The sequence below is a fragment of the Sinocyclocheilus rhinocerous genome, unplaced genomic scaffold (genome assembly GCF_001515625.1).
Source record: "Sinocyclocheilus rhinocerous isolate Xijiao unplaced genomic scaffold, SAMN03320098_v1.1 scaffold2277, whole genome shotgun sequence".
Taxonomy (NCBI): domain Eukaryota; kingdom Metazoa; phylum Chordata; class Actinopteri; order Cypriniformes; family Cyprinidae; genus Sinocyclocheilus; species Sinocyclocheilus rhinocerous.
The window spans coordinates 346,292-352,529 of NW_015642816.1; the positions used below are offsets into that span (position 1 = coordinate 346,292).

The following is a 6,238-nucleotide window of genomic DNA, read 5'->3' on the forward strand; positions in this document are numbered from 1 at the left end:
ACAACCCTGTTTCAGTCTCTTTCAATATAAAAGTATTTACTGCTGACTCATTCATAAAATAGTCGCCATCTAATGGCGGAACAATGTTACTAAAATTACCATCACAAACACACACACAGTTTCTCAGTACTAAATATATAATTAAATATTAAACTGTCATTTATATAAACTATTATTTATTGAATAATCACATGTAATAATTCAGTCAAATGTACAAAGGCAGCGCTCTGATATACAGCATTAAAGTTACATAAAATATTATGAGTTATGAGACGTTGGCAGAGGTGAGGCTGATGCGTCGGAGCTCACATCTCCGAAAACGTCTAAGCAAATTTTTAAATAGACTTTATGTTTATTAACAAATCACATATTTGAAGTCTAAACAACAACATTCTCACCTAAAAAAAAAAAAAAACTCTTAAAACTACATTCCGTGACTCAAAAACATGCAGAAAAATACACCTAAAAAAATAGGATTTTATACAGGACTGGTGATCCTGGTCTCTCTTAAACACACCAGCAAAAATCCTTCAGTACATTATTGCTAATCAGATTAACTAACTTTTTTTTCTATCATTTCGAGTTCCTCATAAGTCCTCAGATGTCCTCGACTCCGGACGAAGGCAGCAACCGACTGCAAACACTTAGTGTAATGAAGCATCAATTCCCCTGAACAGCATGAGCAGCCAAAACATAAACCATACAACACAAAATTGTAGTAATTTATAAAATTATAGTGTATTTGATGCCAGTCAAGACTAACCGATTCATGATTTATTACAGGTTTGTTATCGAATGGCAAAAATACAGATTAAAACTAAAGTAACAAGCCTGGTTTGAAAATGTAAGAAGTAGAGAGTACAGGTATTTGTGTAAAAATGTAAGGAGTGAAAGTAAAAAGTTGTCAGAAAAATAAATAGTAAAGTACTGATACCAGAAAAAAAAAAATCTACTTAAGTACAGTAACGAAGTATTTGTGCTTCGGTACTTCCCATCTCTGAAAGTAAGGTAGTTCACTGGCTGTTTATAAACTTTACTGAGTGAGCTGACAATGTATTTTGAAAGACACGCACGCCACACCAGCGCGCCTACAGTACATTGAGTGTTTGCATTTGCGTGTCTGCTGTGTGCGTGCGTGCGTGCGTGTGTGTGTGTGACCTCACTCACACATCTCTCTCTCTCTCTCTCTCTCTCTCTCTCTCTCTCTCTCTCTCTCTCTGTGTGTGTGAGAGTGTTGGCGCTACCTCTCAGTGCAGCAGTTGTTCTCTGAGTAACGGGACAGAGGTGAATTATTCCAGCTCACATGCGCGCAACTGCGAGGGAATAAAATGAATATTCCAAACAGCCGTGGACTAAACAGCGCTAAACAACAGTCGAGCCATCTCTCTTAACCAGACGCGCCTGGGAGCTTTTTGTACTTTTTGAGGAGTTACGAGTGAGTTTTGGAATAACTTTGTTGGATTTCACTGTCTCTGCTCCAAGTAAGTAGCCTATCAAATGCCAAGGTTTAATATCTGAAAATAGTAAATGAGAAATTATATCTCTTTTTTTCTCTCTCGCTCTCCGAATAGCCTAGTTAAATGTATAATGTGAGGTAGATAAACATGTAAGCTCAGCAGATCATGCACATTTCTGATCTCAGAGACAGTAACGCGTGGCAGTGTCCGACAGAAGAGTCTGAGGAACTGAATGGGGGAAAAAAAAGTAATGATAATAACATCTTTATTCATTTTTAGCCTCTTAAGTCTTACTCGTATGAGTTTAGTGATGCATAAATTAGAAGATATAAATCAGACTCTTTCAAGGGTTTTCATTTTGGGTGTATGCATAGGTGCCAGCCCGTTCCCAAAAGGTGTCAAACTTCAGTGTTTGCCCCCAATTTACACTAACACCTCCCCCACTCTTCCACATAGACTAAACTCTCACTGTGATTATTTTTCATTTGTTTGTACTCTAGAGGTCACCTACTCATTTTTCATATAATTAATTTACATGAAATGTAATTTATATTATAATTTAAGTTTATATTAAATGTATAGAAAATTTATACAAAATGATGCCTATTATTATTATTTTTTTTTTTTAATTGTTGTTGTTTAAGTGTTTTTTTTTAAGTTGTTTGAATTTCTTTAGAGGTCAAAAGATTCAGCACACATTATACTCATTTTATATTATTTCTACATTCTACATTTTAAAATGACAGGAAAGTTATCAAATGGAAATATGAGGATGATGTACTGACCAAAATAAAGCAAAACCTTATATTCCAGCTTCCTGTGATGCAATCAATAGCATTTTAAACTTTTGACTGATATCATTTGTTTACCGAAAACATTCAAGGTGGGCCTCGCTTAACCTTTACAGAGTACAATACATGCATCATGAAAGTAAAAAGACAGTGAACTTTTTTTTTAGCCTTCATTGTGCTTTTTTTTTAAAAAAGGTAGACTTAACAAATTTAGTGCCAAGGTTTTAATATATCCATTGGTTGGTCTGCTGCACTCGAGACAGAGACAGGAAAGCCTCTTCTTTACAGAAAACACCCATGGCTCCCCATCACCTCCCAGGTCAGGACTGGGTGCAGCTGTGCCGTGCAGCAGAGCTGGTTCCTGCCCTTCCTGCTGTGTGTCAGAGCTGCTGAAGGGAGATATCAAACTCCAAAATGTGTTCAGTGGCCTTCAATTTGCTGCAGTGGCGCTCTCTCAATAAATATGTGGAATGGGCATGGCTGGGAGGTCCTGTGATTCGATAGAGTGCATGGTTGTGCTCTATTGTGTGCTATTTTAATGGCCACCCAGTCAACAGTATAAATAAGACACACTATTTTGATATATGTGATCTTTTGAGGTGTGTGGTTTGTTGCTTTGAATGTGTGAGAAGATGCAGATGTCAGAACAGTTTAGTTCAGCTATGAGGTTTATTGATTTCTAAACTGTGTATTAACTTCGTAGGATAATGATTTGTTGTGGCGTTGGTGTCAAGCTGTTATCTTCAGATTGTTTTATGTCCTCACTGGAGTTTACGGCGCATAGTCTGGTTAGCTTCAAAGACAAAGTGTGGAAGTGTGCAGTGTGCATTGTGGTAGGCAGTCAGCACTTTGTGATAACTTGCTTGCTTGTAGTAGAGTGAAAATATTTCCAAATTATACTGACCAATGTAAACCAAAATGAAAAATTGAAAAAAAAAAAAGTTGTATATATTCAACTGTGATCACAACAGGCCGCATGGCTCAATCACCCTTTGGCTTCTTCCTGAAGTTTGCTTACATTGATGTCAGTGAATACTCTATTTAGTCATTTGCCATCATTTTAAAATAACGGTAACACTTTAGAATAGCGAACACGTATTCACTATTAACTAAGAGTTTTCCCAGAACAAACTCCAAAATTGATGCTTATTAATAGTTAGTAAGGTAGTTGTTAAGTTTAGGTATGGAGTAGGATTAAGGGATCTAAAATATGGTAATGAAGAATAAGGCATTTATATGTGCTTTTTAAGTACTAATAAACAGCCATAGTAATATGCATGCTAATAAACAATTAGTTAATAGCGAGAATTGGAACTTAAAATACAGTCTTACCAAAATAAGATATCAAGTTCTTCATAAGCGATCACATTCATTTTCATAGTGATGTATGCCCAGCATCTGATGCCTATTAATCTATTAGTTATTTGATTAATACTATTAAAGTGTCAATAGTCAAGCTTAATAACATCGCTTCCAGGTCTGAATTTGGGTGTTCGGTCGAACAGTGAATGACACAGGAGGTCTCTCATCTCATTCTGTTGTTTAGGGTGTAGGAAGTCCAGAGAGTTGTAGTTTTTAGTTATGTATAAGTTTTTCCCTACTTGTAATATCCTTAAGAATGAAAACTGAGTAAACAATTTTGAAATAATTGAAATATCCATCCCACTTTCATTTTGATTGTTAAGAGCAGTCTTGCCATTCCCATATATATATATTGTTCGAAGATAGAAAGTCATGTGGGCTTTGAATGTGGTTGGATATATGAAGATGGAACTTTCATTTCTGGATGAACTATTGCTTTAATAGAGATAGATGGATACTTTACAGGATTGCTTCCGAATACCGCAAAGGTATAACATCAAAACTGAACCCCTGTGAGCCACTCTGAGTAAAAACTGAGCAAATTTATGTCAGGGGACTGCCATTCGGAAACCACTTGCATCTGAAAACCATGTACAATGAAGGATAATCTGGAGAAATGAGTAGGAAATCTAGATCCCTGAGTAATGGGGGGGAAAAAAACCTGTTAAATCATCTTTTATCCTGTTTGCTTCGTCCAGTTGAGTTTGCCAGCTGTTCAACACTGAGTTTCATTATGATTTGAGCAGTCATCTTGTGGAAATCATTAGATCTGATTATTGTTTTGCAAGACTGAAATAACGTCAAAGGAATGTGAGACCACCAGGTGCAAATACTGTTCTGCCATGACATTCCCATAGTTCAGAAAGATAGTGCCACCATGCACTGTTGAACATATTCACCAGAATGGTGTAAAACAATTTCCATGTCCATATCTTAAAATGATTGAACCATGACGAGCCAAATGTAAATTTCATCTTCTTGACTTTCTTGAGAACTGCGGGATTGTATGCTTGAATTGTGTGGTATCTCACTACACACAGTTCAATGCTTGCCAAAGACATGTCCACAGAAATGTGATCATTAAGTCAGTGTAGGTCAATGCATGATGAGTTTTTTTTTTGTTTGTTTTTTCCCAAAACGAGTTGATTGTGTTTTCATATATACTGTAGTTACATAACAGACGTGTCTGTTTTTTTTAGCTGAATGTATTCCAATCACCATGTTACCACATCTGATCAATCTGGTTTTAGAAGTAAGACCAGAAATGGAATTAGAGGCAGACAGTGTAGTACTGAGAACTCTTTCCTTTCACCATGAAAATGGTGGCTCCCCATTAGTTTTCTGATGGTGCCAGACTTGCCAGTATGATGAGTATCCACAAAAGGATGTGAAAAGCAATCGAGGATGAACAATGAAGAGTTAAGAAGAAACAGTTGTGTCGGACGTCCAGAGCTCTTCCTTGCCAATGTGGAACTGGCTCTACAGACCCAGAGAATACAGTTTTTGGCGTATCAACCACAATCTATTGATGTGGAGCAGCTGTCTTCTTTGGATTGCAGGCTTCCTGGGTTTCGTCTTTGTGGCGCAGTGTGCCACCAGACTAACCAACTCCATGCCCTCAATTCTGTAGTGGAGTGTTGCCACCAAGAGCTGGCAAGATACTTTTACTTTTGGCATTGCTGTAGACCAGGGGTGTCCTGTCCTGCTCCTGGAGGGCCACCTTCATGCAGAGTTTAGCCCCATCCAACACATTTTCCTGGGAGTTTCTAGTGAGCCTGAAAACCTTGATTAGCTGGTTCAGATTTAGTTAAGGTTGAAGCTAAATTCTTCAGGTCTGTGGTTATCCAGGAGCAGAACTGGACACCCCTGGTTGGCACATGGGAGATACTTCAAGAGAAAGAAGTTGCACGGCTTTAAGACACCGATCTACTGACAGAAACATTCAAGTTCAAGACATGCAACAGTAAACTGTTAGCGAACATCCCAATGTCATACATGCTGCTGAGAGCGGCATTTAGATAAATATGTAAATATGTGCTGCACAATTTCCTCTCAATAATTACATCTCTGCTTTATACCATAAAGAAGCTCTCCTTTTTGACCTTAACAGACTGAACAGAAGAAATTAACCAGAGAAGATTTCCACGTCAAAGAAGGAGGAGCTCCGGAGCCACACCTACCTATTACATAATCGCCAGAAACCACTGGTAGTCTGAAGGTGTTTACCAGCCAGAGTGAACTTTTCAGGAAACTTTCGAACTCCATGAACTTTGTTTTGGCCTGATTTGAAATTCTTCGCAGTCCATTGACACATTTGTGGTGCCTTTTGTGGTTTAAAGACTCCAACCTCTTACTTTAGTTGAGTTTTTTTTGTGGGATCTGCGGTTTAACTGTAGCCACCTTGTGTTTCGGGACTGAGGATGCTTCCAAAGAAACAAAGCTGGTGGTGGGTGATGGTGATAGATCAGTGAACACATTCTTGTTAAGCAATAACAAAGCAAGTTCATACTGCTTTGGTGTCATTTATGCAGTCCATCTATAATTTTGTAGTCACTTCCTGAGGCAGTGTGTAATAATTTTGATACTTAAGTATATTTTAAATCAATTATTTTAACTTTTATTATTTAT

General features: G+C 37.6%; 1 protein-coding gene across 2 annotated transcripts in view; it reads left to right on the forward strand.

The window, feature by feature from the left end:
- Positions 1-6,238, forward strand: part of LOC107756539 (lysophosphatidic acid receptor 1-A-like) — a 68,131-nt gene that overhangs the window by 36,254 nt on the left and 25,639 nt on the right. Inside the window, exon 1 of one of the 2 annotated variants that reach the window (XM_016573697.1) lies at positions 1,265-1,481. The exons of the other annotated variant lie outside the window; for it this stretch is intronic. The gene's annotated coding sequence lies outside the window, so the exon portion shown is untranslated. Of the gene's footprint in view, positions 1-1,264; positions 1,482-6,238 lie in introns of those variants that run through there. 2 annotated transcript variants of the gene reach the window in all.